We start from the raw sequence: 18662 nt of genomic DNA, 5'->3' as shown, positions 1-18662 counted from the left end.
GCCTACTCGGGGAGGTGTAGATGAGTTGATGCTGAACCGAGTTGAGATCTGGGGGAGACTGGGATGGGGTGGGCATTGTTTCATGTGAGAGAGGCGTAGGGAACCAGGCGGCAGGCGATGTTGGGTGTAGTAGTGTCTCCCCCCCCCCCCCCCCGCCCTGAGATCTCCATTTCCTAATCACCAAAACCCGTGAGAAGGTTGTCTTGCATGGCAAAAGGGACCTTGAGGATGTGACTGGGGTGCGGATCTTGGATGGGAAGAGCATCCTGGCCTCCCCAGGTGGGCTCAATGCAATCACAAGGGGCCTGGAAGACGGTGGGAGGAGGGTCCGAGTCAGAGAAGATGTGAGAACAGAAGCAGAGGTCGGAGCGGCAGGGTCCTGTCAGGAGCTAAGGAATGGGGGCAGCCTCTGGAAGGTGGAAGAGGCAGGGAGGAATTCTCCCCTGGGGCCTCTAGAAGGCAGGCAGCTCTGTCACCTCTTGGTTTGAGCCCCCGAGGACCCATGCGGACTTCTGACCTCCAGGACTGTCAGATCCTAAACTGATTCTGTTTTAAGGGACTAAGGTTTCGGTAAATTTCTCGGGCAGCAGACAGACAGACAGACATGCAACAAAAACAGACTCGCGATGCAGGTGTGCGCTGTGGTCGGTCCCTGCGCCCCAACGAAACCCTTGGAAGGACTCCCGCCCCATTTTTAACCCCGGCACCCGGACTGGGCACCCGGACTGGGAGCTCGGTGGGTGAGCGGGTCCTTGTGTCCGCGGACACACTTCTTTCTCGCAGGACGCGTGTCCGAGCGACAAAAGTCTCGTGCCTTCTCTGAGGCTCGAACTCAGGACCTTCAGATTATGAGACTGACGCGCTGCCCACTGCGCTAAGAAGGCACTGGCGCGGCCCCCAGCAGCCGCGTTCACGGTCCCCTCTCCAGGTCGCGGGCCGCTTCCGACCGCCTGGGCTCCGGCCGAGGGAACCGTGCGCTGCGGCTCACGAGCGCCGCGGCCCCAGTGGGTCCTCGGTGACGCCGACGGGGGTCCCCGCGTCCCGGGAACGCGCTCGCTGCCGGGGGACCGCGTCGCACGCGCACCGGGGAGGGGCCCGCGCCGGCTGTGCACGGACCTCCAGACCGCGACGAGCACAGGCGCCCGCGAGCCGCGCCCCGAGGTCGGGGACAGGACAGGCTGTCAAGGCGACACCCGCCGCTAAAGCGGAGAGGGCCCCCGGCCTGTCGGATCGGAGCGCATCGTCCGTGCGCCCTTTATTAAGCTCGGAAACACCATCCACTCGGCTTTGTGCCTGTGGAAGTCGCTGGATTTGAAAAGCTCCGATTCTGGGAACCGGGGGTAACGTCTCCCACTGTTACTTCAGGCGGACACCGGGCACGACCGGTCGTCGGGTGAATTCTCCTGACTGGAGGAATTATGATAGTAACAGATATGGCAAAAAAAAAAAAAAAAAAAAATGTTGAGCGGGGGATAAATATATACATGAGAACATGGGAAAGCGTGTAACTCAAGTAAAGGAAAGTAGATGTAGTATTCAACATACAGTGTTGAGTAGCTGTCTAGGAAAACCAATCTCAATATATCACCTGCAACAATAAAATAAATTTGAAATAGATAAAACCACAAACTACTAACATTCCCAAGACAGATATTTTTATAACCTTGGTGTAGAACTAATTTTTGAAAAAAATTAAGAAACAATTAAAGTGACATAACTCACTATATTAAGACAATATTCTGCTTAGATATACTCTCCTCCCCTCAAAAAAATGCATAAGCAAAGGGGGAAAAATCAAATGTACAGACTGAGAAAAATGTGTAAGTTGCATTGTGAAGAGTTAATTTTCCTAATATAAATAAACCTCAGCAAGAAAAATTCCAACTCATGGGAAAATCTTGCAAAGGATAGAAATATTGAGTTCATGAGCCATGGGCTCTTGCATGACTCAGTTGGTTAAGCACTGAACTCTTGGTCTTAGCCCAGGTCTTGGTCTCAGAGCTCTGAGTTCTAGCCCCGTGTTGTAAAGAAGAAACATGAGTACTTATGGAAGTGTGAAAATTCAATTACTTTACTCTCAAGTGAAATTCAAAAGTGAAACTACATCATTGTATCTCATACGCTATCTTTTACTATCAGATTGGCCAACAAACAAACAAGCAAACAAAAACCACTGTTTGCTGCAGTGTAGCCTGTTAGAGTTCTGGAGGCCAGAAGTCCAAAAGTCAGTATTATTGGGGGGAAATCAAGGTGTTGACAAGGTCATACTGGCTATTGCCGCTGTAGGGGAGAATGTGTCCTTGCTTTTTCCAGAGTCTAGTGGCTGCCAGTGTCTCTGGCTTGTCTCTGCCTCTCTATCAACATACCTTCTCCCTTTCCACCTCTCTCTTGGACAAAGGGCATAAGGACACTTGTGATGACACTGAAGGTCCACGTGAATAATCCAGGATAAATTCCCCATTTCAAGATCCTTAGCTGAATTTGTTTTGCAAAGACTCCTCCAGTATTTGGCCACATGAGGTAATAGTTACAGCTTTCAGGAATTAGAACAAAGTATCTTTGGGGGGGGGGTGTTTTTCAGTCTACCGGGGGCATTAACATCCTGATTCCTCTACCTACAGGAAAGGGATTACCTGGTCCTAACTTTAGTCTCCTTCTCTGTAAAACAGGAATAATAATATAAACTTCCTTATGTAATATTGAAAATATTTTATGACTTAATATACATAAAGACCTCATGACAATATTAAGCTTAGTCAGAGATAAATGGCAGTTAATTGTCATTAGTACAATGCTGGTCAGGGTGTCAAGGAAACAGTCCCTTCCCAGGAGCTGCAGGAAGATGAATTAGTAACATTTGGGGAAGACTAAGACAAGACTCATCAAAATTACCATCACACTATGATTTGACTGAGCAATCGTGCTTTTAGAAAGTTGTCTAATACTGCACCTTTCTGAAATGCGGGTGTAAGTTATTGCAACATTGTTTGTATGATTAAATGTGGCTGTGAAGCCAATGTGGGTGGAGCAAGGTGGAATTAGGGTACACTTTCAGGTGTATGTACTGTTACATTTTTGTAATTGTGAACCATAAGGTTTTACTCATTTCTGTAGGAACCTTTTGACTTTAGGTATAAATCATTGGCAGTCAGACTGTCCTTTTTCTAAAGTCTCTACATTGATTGTCAATCTCCAGAGCCCTTCAGTTGTGAGAACTGACATTGCAATCCTCTTCCCAGGAGGTCGGTCCAGTCAGCAATATAAAGGTTGGCAGCGGTGGGATTCGAACCCACGCCCCCGCAGAGACTGGAGCCTTAATCCAGCGCCTTAGACCGCTCGGCCACGCTACCACATACCCGCTTACCTGCGGTTTTTCTACATGGTTTAAGTCTACAGGAGGTCTCCACCCACTTCTATTTCTCCAGCTTTTATCCCGGACTGCTGCGGTCAGACCCCCTCCCCCAAACTTTCCCAGCGGGACTGTTGACCCCGGGAGTCCCGCGAAGCCAGGATTCCGGGGCTCTAGGTCCGCGGGGACAAAACCAGGCCGTCTCCAGCCATGGGAAGCGTCCCTGCACCTGCTTCTCGTGCGGTCCCGGAGGGAAGCAGCCTGCAAACAGACGCACTTTCGGGCGTGCGTTCTGCAGGTGCTGTCCGCCGGACGCGGGAGAGCCCCCCGGGCCCCCAGCCCCACCGTTCTCGTCCCAGCCGCCCCACCGACAGTAACCGGGCCGCTGCAGGTCACGTGAGCTGGCTGGGTCTCATTCCTCATCTGTGAAGTGGACGCGGTTAAAAAAAAAAAAAAAGTGCCTAAAGAAAAGCTGTAGATGGATTGGCGCCAACGCCTGCGGTGGCTTAGAGAGCATCTCCGGGTAAAGCGCATCATCACCCTTCCTACCAGTCAGGAGAATTCACCCGACGACCGGTCGTGCCCGGTGTCCGCCTGAAGTAACAGTGGGAGACGTTACCCCGGTTCCCAGAATCGGAGCTTTTCAAATCCAGCGACTTCCACAGGCACAAAGCCGAGTGGATGGTGTTTCCGAGCTTAATAAAGGGCGCACGGACGATGCGCTCCGATCCGACAGGCCGGGGGCCCTCTCCGCTTTAGCGGCGGGTGTCGCCTTGACAGCCTGTCCTGTCCCCGACCTCGGGGCGCGGCTCGCGGGCGCCTGTGCTCGTCGCGGTCTGGAGGTCCGTGCACAGCCGGCGCGGGCCCCTCCCCGGTGCGCGTGCGACGCGGTCCCCCGGCAGCGAGCGCGTTCCCGGGACGCGGGGACCCCCGTCGGCGTCACCGAGGACCCACTGGGGCCGCGGCGCTCGTGAGCCGCAGCGCACGGTTCCCTCGGCCGGAGCCCAGGCGGTCGGAAGCGGCCCGCGACCTGGAGAGGGGACCGTGAACGCGGCTGCTGGGGGCCGCGCCAGTGCCTTCTTAGCGCAGTGGGCAGCGCGTCAGTCTCATAATCTGAAGGTCCTGAGTTCGAGCCTCAGAGAAGGCACGAGACTTTTGTCGCTCGGACACGCGTCCTGCGAGAAAGAAGTGTGTCCGCGGACACAAGGACCCGCTCACCCACCGAGCTCCCAGTCCGGGTGCCCAGTCCGGGTGCCGGGGTTAAAAATGGGGCGGGAGTCCTTCCAAGGGTTTCGTTGGGGCGCAGGGACCGACCACAGCGCACACCTGCATCGCGAGTCTGTTTTTGTTGCATGTCTGTCTGTCTGTCTGCTGCCCGAGAAATTTACCGAAACCTTAGTCCCTTAAAACAGAATCAGTTTAGGATCTGACAGTCCTGGAGGTCAGAAGTCCGCATGGGTCCTCGGGGGCTCAAACCAAGAGGTGACAGAGCTGCCTGCCTTCTAGAGGCCCCAGGGGAGAATTCCTCCCTGCCTCTTCCACCTTCCAGAGGCTGCCCCCATTCCTTAGCTCCTGACAGGACCCTGCCGCTCCGACCTCTGCTTCTGTTCTCACATCTTCTCTGACTCGGACCCTCCTCCCACCGTCTTCCAGGCCCCTTGTGATTGCATTGAGCCCACCTGGGGAGGCCAGGATGCTCTTCCCATCCAAGATCCGCACCCCAGTCACATCCTCAAGGTCCCTTTTGCCATGCAAGACAACCTTCTCACGGGTTTTGGTGATTAGGAAATGGAGATCTCAGGGCGGGGGGGGGGGGGGGAGACACTACTACACCCAACATCGCCTGCCGCCTGGTTCCCTACGCCTCTCTCACATGAAACAATGCCCACCCCATCCCAGTCTCCCCCAGATCTCAACTCGGTTCAGCATCAACTCATCTACACCTCCCCGAGTAGGCATGAGTTAGGCTCTAGTAGAAGCCATTCTGGGCGCAATTCCTCTCCATTTGCAGCCGTGAAAGCCACAAGTTCTCTGCTCCCCAAAATGCAGTGGTGGGGCAGGTACAGGACAACCACGGTAGACTTTCCCATTTAAGAGGGATGCGCTTGAAGGGAAGGAGTCCTCAGTCCTAAGTAACTGCAGAATGAATTTTCCGAATCCCTTCTGGATGTTCAGAGTTCAGCCAGGCAAACAGCATTCTAGCTGGATGTCAAGGCCTGGGAATCATCTCCTGAGGCGAGAGCCTCTGCCCCGGGAGGTGGCTTCCATGCCTGCGGGGGCTGGTCCCTGTGCGCAGCTGATGACCCCATCATCAGCCGGGTTCTTCACCGTACAGTGTGGGGACTTCCTTCCTTTTGTCCTCTCTCTGTGGGAGCTGGCAGGGGTGTGCTCGTGGAACGCTCTCGAGACCTTCGTGGGGCTCCTGTGTGTGCCATGAAGAGTCTGTGGGGTACGCAGAAGGACCGTTATACAAGCGCAGGGAGGGGGAGCAGTTCTGTCCTAAGATGCCAGGCTGCCACGCTGCCCGGTTCCCTGAAAGACTGGAGTTGGTGTCCACTTGGTACGCCTCCTGAAGCTGGTTTGAGGAGGCAACGGTAAGTCGTCATGGAGATCCCGCGTCTCCGTGAGTTGTTCTCCGAGTCTGTTCGGCAGGGATGAGGAGTGGGGGAGAGCCCTCTCACCATGGCCTCTGCCTCTACCCTGTTTATTTCTCACCATAGTTTAGGGCAGAAATCCCATAGTTTAGGGCAATGTCTTCCCTTCATCCAAGTGAAACCGGGCTCTCTTCCAGTTCTTTTCTGAAACTCACGCTGTGCCCAACCAGACCGCTCTGCCCGAGCCTGCTGCCCTAGGACCATGTCCAGTGACTGTGGCCCAGCCGGAGGGGCTCGTCCCGGCGCAGAAGCAGAGCCAGGACGTCGGGGATCTCATGGGGGATCTCTGGGATCTCGTCTCTGGGACCTCATGGCCCTGGACATCAGGAAACTTTCTGAACAGCACATTCGATGGCATCAGCTGTAGCCTCTCCGCCCCTTTGCGTTCTCTGAACTTTTCTAATCACAGAGGCCAAGGGCTTCAGGGCAGGAAGTTGCCTGGAATCCCTGGGAGCCCAGTTCCTCTTCTGCCTTGTCCCTTAACAGGAACCGCCTGACTGGTGTCCTTCTGACAGGAACCACAGGTGTCTGAGCACATTTTTAAAAATCTGGATTAATGGTTTTCATTGGGTGTGTTATCACCAAAAGTGACATTTTTCTTTTGTTGGTTTTAAAGTCATACATTGTATCTCCGTGTTCGTGGTTACCCTCACGTGAAAACAAGTAAGTACACATTAAAACAAAGTTTACTTTGTTAAACTTTCATCAGTCCCTTTTCCTATTCTCTGGATAACAAAAGGACACTGGCGCATTTTAAATTCACTAACATTTCTTTTTTTTTTTTTAAAGATTTTATTTATTTATTTGACAGAGAGAGACAGCCAGCGAGAGAGGGAACACAAGCAGGGGGAGTGGGAGAGGAAGAAGCAGGCTCCTAGCAGAGCAGGGAGCCTGATGCGGGGCTCGATCCCAGGGCTAGATCCCAGGACTCTGGGATCAGGGCCTGGGCTGAAGGCAGATGCCTAACGACTGAGACACCCAGGCGCCCCGGCACCCCTAAATTCACTGACATTTCTGACCTAAAATCGATGTGTATATTTTAAACGTATCTTCTTTCAGAAGCCCTGTTAGCTATTATCACGCTTGCTTAACATGGAAAAATTCACTATAATTTCCACATCCTTATCGATTCCTTTTCATTCCTTTTTTTTAAAGGGAGGTGCACGGTGCCGGGGTGGCTCGGTCCTTTTAGCGTCTGACTCTTGATTTTGGCTCCGGTCATGATCTCAGGGTCGTGATCTCAGGGTCGTGGTCTCAGGGTCGTGATCTCAGGGTCGTGATCTCAGGGTCGTGATCTCAGGGTCGTGGTCTCAGGGTCGTGATCTCAGGGTCGTGATCTCAGGGTCGTGATCTCAGGGTTGTGATCTCAGGGTCGTGATCTCAGGGTGGTGAGATTGAGCCTTGCAGGGGGTCTGCAGTCAGTGGGGAGTGTGCTTAAGATTCTCTCTCTTCCTCTCCCTCTGCCCCTGGCCTCCTCTGCTTCATCGTGCACGCTCTCTCTCTGTGTCTCTCTCTCTCAAAAAAAGGGGATACAGCGTTTACTGAGGCTCGTTTGATACACAATGCACTGAATGTATTCCAATGAACACATTTTTTAGCTTTGTGATACGATTACACACATAAAACCATCACTACAATCCAGGTTCCAGCATATCCATTACTTCCCAAACTACTTCATGCTGCCCAGTAATGAGTCCTTCTCTTGTCTCCCCCCAACCTCGCCGGCATCCCCAGGAAACCATTCTTCTCTTGGTCACTATACATTAGTTTGCATTTTCTGTAATTTTTACTAAATGGAATAACATAGCACATATCCCCGTAGATGAGCTGCTTTCCCTCATCATAACTATTTTGAGATGAATGTATGTCTTAAATGTGCCACTAGCCGTTCCTTCTTATTGCTGAGCGATATCTCATGGTGTGGATAGACCAGGGTTTAACTCTCCACCCGCTGAAGGACCTTGGCACCTACAGTTTTATGCTTTGAGAAATGAAACTTCTATGAACGTTCGTATCCAGGCTTCGTGTGATGTAAGTTTCGCTTCTCTGAGATAAGTAACCGCCTGTGTAATGGGTGGGTCATGTGATAGCTGTGCTTTTAGTTTTTCAAGAAAAAACATTATTTTTTGTCTTCACAGTTCATTATCCTTTTAGACATTTTTAAAACCTTATGTTTTTTGAGCAGTTTTAGTTTTATAGAAGAAATGGAGCAGAAAGGACAGTTTCCACATTACCTCTTAGTGCCCCCACCAGTTTCCTCCATTATTACCTTGTGTTCGTGCGGTGCATCTGTTATTATAATTACGGAGCCAATACTGACACATCATCAGTCACTAAAATCCACACTTCTAGTGAGATTCATCTTTTGCATTGGACTTTCTATGGGTTTTGACGAGTGTGTAATGACACGTACGTACCGGTACAGTGTCATACAAAAAATGTTTTCCTGGCCCTAGTCATCTCCTGTGCTCCCCACAGCCAACCCCCCCCGCCGTCCGAACCGCTCGCAGCCACTGACCTCTTCACTGTCTCCATAGTTTTGCATGTCCCTAATGTCATAACGCTGGAATCATTCAAGATGATTGGCTTTTCAGATTGGCTGCTTTTACTTCGTGATGTGTGCGTACGACCCCTCCCGTCTCGTTGTGACCTGGTAGAACATTTCTTGCTGTCGGGGAATCATATTCCACGGTTGGTTTATCCACTCACCTGATGAAGGACACCTCGGCTGCTTCCAGGTGTTGGCGATTATAAATAAAGCTACCGTAAAGATTTGCATATGGCCTTCTGTGTGGTTGTAAGTTTTTAGTTCATTTGGGTAAGTGCAGAGAGGCGTGACCACTGGGTCATATGGCAAGACTGTTGAGTTTTGTAAGAAGCTGCCCGGCTGACTTCCGCAGTGGCTGCACCCTTTCGCGTTCCCACCAGCAATGAATTAGCTGTGACTCCTGTGACTCCACATTGCCACCGACCATTAGTGCTGCAAGGGTACTGGGTTTGGGCCCGCTAATCGCTAGCTCGTGGTATCTCCTTGCTGCTTTCGTCTGCAATCCCCTAATGACATACGCTGTGAGCAACTTTCCGTAGGCTTATTTGTCATCTCGGCGTCTTCTTTGTTGTCTGTTCAGATCTTTGCACTTTTAAAAAATTGAGTCTTTGCGACTATATCAAGAAAAAACCCACTTCTGCACAGCAAAGGAAACCACGAAGAAAACTAAAAGTCAACCCAGTGAATGGGAGAAGATATTTGCAAATGACATTCCTGATAAACGGTTAGTATCCAAGACATAGAAAGAGCTGATACAACAAAACTCCAAAAACAAATAACCCAGTTAAAAAATGGGCAGAAGACATGAGCAGACATCTCCAAAGACGACATACACATGGCCAACAGACACATGGCAAGCTGCTCAACCTCACTCATCGTCAGGGAAATGCAAATCAAAACTCCCGTGAGATATCAGCTCACACCTGTCAGAACAGCTCAAGAAAGAACAAGTGTTGGGAGAGGATGTGCAGAAGAAGGAGCCCTCGTGCACTGGTGGTGGGAATGGAAATTGATGCAGCCACTGTGGAAACAGTGTGGAGGTTCCTCAAAAATCTAAAAATAACACTGCCCTATGGTCCAGGAATCACACTACTGGGTATTTACCTAAAAATACATAAAAACACGAATTCAAGAGGATACATGCACCCCTGTGTTTATTGCAGCACGATCAACGATAGCCAAATTGTGGAAGCAGCCCAAGTGTCTACTGAGCGATGAGTGGGTAAGGATGATGTGGTTTATAGGTACAATGGGATGGTACTCAGCCTTGAGAAAAGAATGAAACCTTGCCGTTCGCAACAACATGGATGGAGCTAGACGGTATGATGCGAAGGGAAATAGGTCAGTCAGAGAACGACAAATACCATGTGATTTCACTCCTATGTGGAATTTAAGAAGCAAAACAAATGAGCAGAGGGGGGAAAAGCAAAGAGAAAACAAGAGAGAGAGAAAGGAACCAAGAAACAGACTATTAACTATAGAGAACAAACTGGTGGTTACCAGAGGGGAGGTGGGTGGGTGGGGTCAAGAGGCCATAGGGATTAAAGAGTATGCTTATTATTGTGGGAAAAAATAGTATAAATTGAGTTGTTTCTTTTTTGTTGAGTTTTAAGAGTTCTTTGCAAAGGTTGGGTAACAGTCCTTTCTCAGCTATGTCTTTTGCCAATATTTTCTCCCGATCTGTAGTGTGTCTTCTCATATTCTGATCAGTGTCTTGCAGAACAGAAATTCTCAGTTCTCATGAAGTCCAACGTTATCACGTTTTCCTCTCATGAATCATGTTTTGGGTGTTGTATCTAAGAAGTCATCACTAAACCCAAAGCCACCTGTTTCCTCTGTGTTACTTTCTGGAATTCGATGGTTTTACATTTTAAATACAGGTCTAGGATCCATTTTGAGTGACGTTCTGTAAAGGCTGTAAGGTCTGTGTCTAGTTCTGCACTAGACTCACTTTTTCCTGCACGTGGACATCCCGTTGTTCCGGCACCATTGTTGAAGAGACCCTCTTCGCTCCATGTACGGCCTTCGCTCAGCCATCAGTCGACTCCTCGGGTCTATTTCTGGGCTCTCTCTTCTGCTCCACTGATCTGTTTGTCTATTTTCTTCACCAGCACCACACTGACTTTATTCTGGTCACTTTACGGTAAATCTGAGGTCACGTAGTGACAGTCCTCCAACTTTGTTCTTCGGTTTCGTGGTGGTTATTTGAGTCATTTGTGTCCCCATAGACGCTGTAGAGTCGGTTTGTGAATATTCGTGAGATGACTTGCTGGAATTTTGAATGGGATTGCACTGAATCTGTAGGTCAAGTTGGGAGGAACTGACATCTTGAGAATATTGAGGCTTTTTATCCATATATATGGAATGTCTATTTATTTAGATCTTTTCTTTCTTATATCAGAGTTTTGTAGTTTACCTCATATATCCCACACATATTTTGTTAGATTTATACATAATGTTTCTCTCTCTTTTTCTAGTGGTAATATAAATGATACTGTGTTTTTAATTTCAAATTCCACTTGTTCATTGCTGGTATATGATACACAATTGATTTTTGTATCCTAACTTGGTATCCTTTATCCTTTCTATAGTTTCCTTATTAGTTTCATGAGTTTTTCTTTCTGATGCTTTGGGATTTCCTGTGTAGACAATCATATCAGCTGTGAACAAAGACAGTTTTATTTCTTCCCTCCATCTCTATACCTTTTATTTCCTTTACTATCTAATTGCAGCAGCTAGGATTTCCAGGACAACGTTGAATAGGAGTGGTGAGAGTGGGTATCCTTGCCTTGTTCCTCATATGTGCAGGAAAGCCTCCTAGATCTTAGTTTGGTGCCGATAAGTATGATGTTACAGTAGTAGGTTTCTTGTGGATGTTCTTCATCAAGCTGAGGAAGTTCCCCTCTATCCCAGTTTGCTAAGAGCTCTTACTATGAATGAGTGTTGGGTTTTGTCAAATGTTTTTTCTGCCTCTAGTGAGAGGATCTTGTGATTCTTGTACTTTCGTCTGTTAGTGTGATGGATTGCCTTAATTGATTTTTCAAAACTGAACTGGCCTTGCACACCGGGAATAAATTCCAATTGGCTGGGTGTATAATTCTTTTTACACATTGCTGGATTCCATTGGCTAATATTTTGTTGAGAATTTTTATATATATGTTCATGAAAGATACTGGGTTCTTTATTTTTTTAGTTTTTAAGGATTTTATTTATTTATTTATTTGACAGAGAGAGAGAGTAAACACAAGCAGGGGGAGCAGCAGGCAGAGGGAGAGGGAGAAGCAGACCCCCTGCTGAGCAGAGGGTCCATGTGGGGCTTGATTCCAGGACCCTGGGATCATGACCTGAGCCAAAGGCAAATGCTTAACGGACTGAGCCAAACAGGCTCCCAGTATTGGGTTTGTTTTTTTTTAATAAAGATTTTATATATTTATTTGACAGAGAGAAAGTATGAGCAGGGGGGAGGGGCAGCGGGAGAGGGAGAAGTAGGCTTCCTGCTGAGCAGGGAGCTGGTGAAGTGGGGTGGATCCCAGGACCCTGAGATCATGACCTGAGCTGAAGGCAGACGCTTAGCTGACTGAGCCACCCAGGTGCCACCCTTCCTTTATTTACACAGATCCATGTTCCTGACCTATATCATTCCTTCTCTCTAAAGAACTTTTTCTAACCTTTCTTGCAAGGCAGTTCTACGGCTATAAATTACCTCAAAAAAACTCTTTTTTTTTTTTTTTTTTTTTTTTTTTTTTTTTTTTTTGAGGAGGCCCTTATTGCACCTTAACTTTTGAAGGATAATTTCCCTGGGCACATGATTATGACAATTATTTTCTCTTAACACTTTTAACTATTTCGCTGCACTCATGCTGGGTGTTCTCGGAGCTTCCTGGAAATGTGGTTTGGTATCTACCATTAGTTTGAGAAATTCTCAGTCGTTATTGCTTCAAATATTTCTTCTGTTCCTTTCTCTCTTCTTCTTATTTCCCATTAAGCATATGTTATGCCTTTTGTGATTTCCCCATAGTTCTTGGGTATTCTGTTCTGCCTTTTTCATTCATTTTTTTTTTTTCTCTTTGAATTTCAGTTTTGGAAGTTTCTATGAACATTTTCTCAAGATTGTTGATTCTTTTCTCATTTGTAAGCAGAATTATAATGGTGCAACAATAAAGGCCAGTCAGCCACCAATTTTCTTAATATCCCTCTTGTTCTATGTCAAAACCTTGAATTTTCAAGTCTCATTATCAGGATCTGGTCCACAATGTGAATGCCCTCCTCAGATCTAAAACTCTTGGGTTGAACTTTTCCATAGGAAAACTTTGTTCATTTGATTGAATATGAAGGATCAGTAAAAAAAACGTCCAAAGCAAGTTTCTTAGGTCCTTACAGCGTACCCTCAGACGGGGCTTCAGGAGTACGTGACTTATTGGGGGAGTGGCCCTCAGAATGGGGACGGGGAAATAGCAAAGCAAAGATGCAGCCTTGGATAAAGTCTAACCTTAGCCTGGCCCATGGGACTGGGGGGCTTGAGTACACATAACAAAGCAGAGTGGTCATTGAGTTAGGGCGTTTGGACTTTCCTACCTGTCCCTCCCACCCCTCAGTTACAGGCTGTAACTGGTAATGGAGTGGCCATGTGGTCACTGAGTTGGGGCGTCTGGACTTTCCTGCCTGTCCCTCCCATCCCTCAGTTACAGGCTGTAACTGGTAATGGAGCGACCGTCTGTTGTATTAGATGTCTCCAAATAGTCAAGGTCAAGTGAGTGGGGAAGGGAGTGAATAAGCCATTGGGAGGACGGGTGTGGAGTCCTGTAAAAAACCAAACCCTGGAAAGAGGGAAGAAACTGGGGGGGGGGGGGGAGGACATATCAAGATCATGTATTACTGTAAAGCAACTAGGTAAGTGGGAGATACTCTGGGTTTGAAACTTTAAAGTGAAGTATGAACGTCCTGTATGTTATTTATTAATTTAGGAAAAATTATAGATTTTATTTCTTTGCTAGTTCAAATCACTAATTTTGTTTTATGCTTCGTATTAGATTCCTAGGGCTGGCATAACAAATTAGTACAGATTGGATGGCTTAAAACAACAGAACTGATCTCTCACAGTTCTGGAGGCCAGAGTTTAACATCACGCTAAGGGCAGGGCCATGCTCCCTCTCAAGGTTCTAGGGAAAGCACTTCCAGGCCTCTTGCGGCTTCTGGTGGTTCTGGTAAGATGTGGTGCTCCTTTGTGGTCAAATAACAGTGATCTCTGTCTTCGGGTGGCCTTCTTCCCTGTGTGTCTGGGTCTCTGCGTCCAAATCTCCTTTTCCTTCCCCTTCCAAAGACACCTGTCCCTGGATAATGGCCCATCCTCATCTGGTGTGAGCTCATCATGACTTGATTACACCTACAAAAGCCCTATTTCCAAATAAGGTCACATTCACAGGTGCTAGGGGTTAGGACTTCAACATATATTTTGGGGGAACACAATTCAACCCACAATATGCTTGGAACCTTGGTCTATAAATGTAGGATAATACCTCAGAGTGCTATTGCAAGGGTTAAAGACTTGACACCCACCAATTCAATAAATATAAAAAAATAATAATAATAATAATAATAAACACCATATAGTGAATCTTACAGATTGCTTCTTTATGTGCCAGATACCCTTCGAAAATATCTTACACGTCTTTACTCAGCAAGTCCTCCCACGAACCCTACTAGGTACACCTGTTGCTATTTCCACCTCTCATCTGAGGAGAGTGACGCGCTCGAGGTGAAGCAATTTGACAAAAGTCCCTCAGCTATCAGGTGGAACAGCTGAGGTTTGAACACAGAGTGACCTAGTCCAATAAAGTCCTAATCAAAATGAACAGAAGTGAGGTCCAGGCACAGCTGGGAACAGTTTGCTGACGGTTTAATCTTGCTGTGTAATACAGGAGCCACTCTGGGGCTACGTCTTATTCAAAAATTAAAAAACAATTTTGAAACATTTGCCTATGATATTCTCCAAGAGACAGGAAAACCTTCTCTGATTACCCTGCCCCCATCCTATATTCTTTTCTTGCTTATCTTTCTCCATAGACTTCACCAGTATCTCATACGCTTACGATTTTACATATTCATTTCTTTATTTTCTGGTCACTCCCACTGGAATATACGAACCATGACAGCAGTGTTTTTTGTTAGCTGGGTTGACTGCTGTATTTCCTGCTCTTAGAAATATGCCTGGGTGGTTACCAGAGCTGGGGATGGGGGATGGGGTGAAATGGGTAAATGTGGGCAAAAGGTATAAACTCCCAGTTACGAGATAACTATGTCCTGGGGATGTAACTACAGCGTGGTGACTATAGTTAACAATATTGTATTATATATTTGAGAGTTGCTAAGAGGGTAAATCTTAAAACTTCTCATCTTAAGGGGAAAAAAACCTTGCAACTAGACAGAAAGAAAGAGGGAGGGAGGAAATGGAAGGAAGGAAGTGAGGGAGGGAGGGAGGGAGGGAGGGAGGGAGGGAGGAAGGAAGGGAGGGAGGAAGGAAGGGAGGAAGGAAGGACTCTGCCATATAAAAGATCAGCAGTGAATGATGCTGTGTTAATGGATGAAAGGATGGGAGACAAGAAGGCACCGAAGTTCCATAAATCCCCAGAGCTGAAACTAAGGCGCCCTAGGTAAATGGCAGAATTCTCCAACCTAAAACAGTGTGGAGGTTCCTCAAGACATTAAAAATAGAGCTACCCTACGACCCAGCCATTGCACCACTGGGTATTTACCCCAAAGACACAGATGTAGTGGAAAGAGGGGGCACCTGCACCCCAATGTTCATAGCAGCGATGTCCACAGTAGCCAAACTGTGGAGGGAGACGAGATGCCCTTCAACAGACAAATGGATAAAGAAGATGTGGTTCATATATACAATGGAATAGTACTCAGCCATCAGAAAGGATGGTCACCCACCATTTGCAGTAACACGGATGGAACTGGAGGAGATTATGCTAAGTGAAATAAGTCAAGCAGGGAAAGAATTATCATATGGTTTCACTCATATGTGGACTGTAAGGAATAGTCCAGAGGACATTAGGGGAAGGGAGGGAAAGCTGAAGGGGGAGAAATTGGAGAGGGAGACAAACCATGAGAGACTCTGGACTCTGGGAAACAAACTGAGGGTTGCAGGAGGGGAGGTGGAAGGGGGGATCAGAAGAGCACGTGTTGGGATGAGCACTGGGTGTTATATGCAACTAACAAAGCATTGACCATGACATCAAAAACTACAGTGGCTAACTGAACATCATAAAAAAAATTAAATTAAATGAAAAAACAAAAAGAATTCTCCAACCTGCTCTTTTCCCACAACAACTTTGTCCTTGCACTGGGAGTGTGTCCAGGACATAAGAGCTTCCAGTCGATCATCATTCCTAAAGTTTTCTTAGGAGGATTAACAAGGGATCATAATTATGCTTCCTTCTCAAAATGGCAAGCACGCCCCTGCAAACATCCTCTTTTTTCTTTGTAGTGCATAGTGGCTTCATCGTTCATTAAGTTCTCTTATTTCATGAAATCATTATAGAGCTGGAGATCGTTGGAACCTAGAGAGATTACACGTATCCACAGGTCTGTAGGAGCTCAAAAACCCGGTGACGTAAAACGCATAGGAAACACCAGGGAGGCTCCGGTCACTTACGCATTGTTCTTTGGCAGTGGTTTGCATTTGAATTGTCATCTCCTGAAGACTCGACTTCTTTCAGGAGTAAGGAACCCGAGCAGGCGGCCACGGAACAGCTTAGAGCGCGTTCCACCGCGGCCCGTTCGGTGAGAAGCGTGGGGATCAGCAGGACACAAAACGATTTTCAGGGAGAGCTGGCTTCCCGAGAAAACACCAGGCCCTACTGGGAGTCGAACCCAGGATCTCCTGTTTACGAGACAGGCGCTTTAACCAACTAAGCCATAGAGCCACCTGAGAGCCACGCGCCACTCGAGCGGCCTCATTTCCTCGGACAGGCGGAGCCGGGAGCCCGCACCGTCCGGTGCCTTCGGTCTCCGGAAACCAAGGCACCTGCGGGGAGACGCTCCCCTCCCGCACGGCGCGCCGGCGGCGGGAAAACACCCCAGGCGAAGTCGTGGGCGCCGGCGACAAAGGATTTTTCTGTAACCCGAGGAAGAGCGGCACGGAAAGTCGAGGCTGTCCCGTACGTGGGAAGGACCCTGCAAGGAAAATCTCCTTGTGGCTGTAAAAGGCGTCAAGGCATAAAGTGGGGTCACGCGCCACACCCTACGCGGAAGGGGCGCCGAACGCCAGCTTCGCGCGGACCAACGGCGCCTGCCCGGCGGGCGGGGGACGCGGGCGTCGGGGGAGCCCCCGCGACAGGTGTCCGTCCGGTCCTCCGCGGGAACAACTGCCCGGGCAGCCGCTCGGGACGAGTGCGGGGGGGGGGGCGGCGCTGGGATGCGGGGCCCTTTGAAAATCCAACGGAGCGAAAGAGCCACTTGTTGGCTCGTTCCCGCATCTCGTCCACGACTGTCTCCCCCCCCTCGCCGCCCCCGGCTAGGATTTCAGACGCACAGTTCCCAAACTCCGCTCGCCAAGAACGCAAGGCCTTCTCCGCTCCAACCGCGGCCGGGAGGTCGCACCCCGCGGTGACCCGCACCCCCTCCCCGAGGTCCCACCCCTCCCGCGGTGACCCGCACCCCCTCCCCGAGGTCCCACCCCTCCCGCGGTGACCCGCACCCCCTCCCCGAGGTCCCACCCCTCCCGCGGTGACCCGCACCCCCTCCCCGAGGTCCCACCCCTCCCGCGGTGACCCGCACCCCCTCCCCGAGGTCCCACCCCTCCCGCGGTGACCCGCACCCCCTACCCGAGGTCGCACCGCGGGCGCTGCGAGCCGGGCTCAACGGCTGGAAGCTGGTCGCTCTGCGCGCGGACGGAAGGCGCGGCGTCTGGCCGGGGTGGGAGGGGCCTGGGCTCGGGGTCTGCGGGCGGGGGCGGGCGGAGGCGGGCGGGGGCCGGGGACGCGCTCAGCCCGTGCCGGGAGCGCGCGGCCGGACGGTGGCCCCTGGCCCTCGCCTCCTCCGCACCTGCGCGTTCCGCGGCGCAGCCGGCAGGGGACGGTCGGGCCGCGCCGGAGCTGCGCCTTCGTCCGCGCTGGGCGCGTCGGGAGGGACCGGCGCCCGGGCTCCGCTCTGGGGGTCAAGCGCTGGGCCAGGCACACGCCCGCGTGAAAGGCCGCCGGGGGCCGCACAAATTCCGCCCGCGTTTGTCCTCCGCAGCACTGCAACAGCTCTGAAAGGATTTGCTTTTTTTTTTTTTTTTTTTTTTCTTTTTCTTTTTGGAGGTCAAATGCCTACGCGGCCCAAAGCGCGGGCCGAGGCCTCTCGTCTCCAGCCTCAGGCAGAATCGAATCCCACCCGCCAGTCACTTCGTACAAAAGCCACAGAGCGGCCCGAGCACAGCCTTCCGGTCTCCCGCGTGGTCCTTCGCCTCCTCGGGAGTTGATGGTTTGGCGGAGGCAAAGGCAAAGATGTGTTTATCACAATAAATTAAGGATAATTGAGCCCCAGTTAAAAAAAAACCTCGAACCCAAGCTCTTCCCATATTTCCCCCTTTGTTTTCACATCTTTGGTCATGATTTGGAGTCCCAAAGGTTAGAATTTTATTTTTGTAGAGCAATTTTATTTAGTCAGTTTTTAGAGAGAGAACGCACGTGCGTGAGCAGGGGGAGAGGCGAGGGAGAAGGAATCTCAAGCTGACTAGGCACTGAGTGGGAGCCCCATGTGGGGCACGAAAGCATGACCTGAGCCAAAACTACCAGTCCCATGCTTAACCAATCGAGCCACCGAGGCGCCCCCACCCTTTTACTTAAAAAAAAATTTTTTTTTTGTTTTAAGTATTCTCTACAACCAATGTAGGGCTCGAACTCCCAACCCCTAGACCAAGTGTCACATGCTCCGTGGACTGAGCCAGCCAGGCACCTGCAGAATCACCCGTTTACCGCGGATATTTTCTAGGTTCCATCTTCAGTTTTCCTACTTTTCTTTGAGAGAATAGGCATATGATTCCATAATTCACATCTTCACACTATCCAAAACGGGCTCGTGACTTCTGAGTATCTTTCTCACATAGACCTCTTGAGAAGTT

At 49.5% G+C, this 18662-nt stretch overlaps 4 non-coding genes across 4 annotated transcripts; 1 reads left to right on the top strand and 3 right to left on the bottom strand.

Annotated features, from left to right (window-relative positions):
- Positions 1 to 811: 811 nt before the first annotated feature.
- Positions 812 to 884, bottom strand: TRNAM-CAU (transfer RNA methionine (anticodon CAU)). Its single transcript has one exon. It is a non-coding gene; the product is annotated as a tRNA-Met (tRNA).
- A 2384-nt stretch (positions 885 to 3268) lies between these two features.
- TRNAL-AAG (transfer RNA leucine (anticodon AAG)) lies at positions 3269 to 3350 on the bottom strand. The gene has a single exon. It is a non-coding gene; the product is annotated as a tRNA-Leu (tRNA).
- Positions 3351 to 4423: 1073 nt separating this feature from the next.
- Positions 4424 to 4496, top strand: TRNAM-CAU (transfer RNA methionine (anticodon CAU)). The gene has a single exon. It is a non-coding gene; the product is annotated as a tRNA-Met (tRNA).
- An 11912-nt stretch (positions 4497 to 16408) lies between these two features.
- Positions 16409 to 16482, bottom strand: TRNAT-CGU (transfer RNA threonine (anticodon CGU)). Its single transcript has one exon. It is a non-coding gene; the product is annotated as a tRNA-Thr (tRNA).
- Between the last annotated feature and the right edge of the window lie 2180 nt (positions 16483 to 18662).

The sequence above is a fragment of the Ursus arctos genome, unplaced genomic scaffold, assembly GCF_023065955.2.
Source record: "Ursus arctos isolate Adak ecotype North America unplaced genomic scaffold, UrsArc2.0 scaffold_31, whole genome shotgun sequence".
Lineage (NCBI taxonomy): Eukaryota > Metazoa > Chordata > Mammalia > Carnivora > Ursidae > Ursus > Ursus arctos.
Note: the sequence above shows the minus strand (reverse complement) of the source record. Positions and strands in the feature narration are given on the sequence as shown.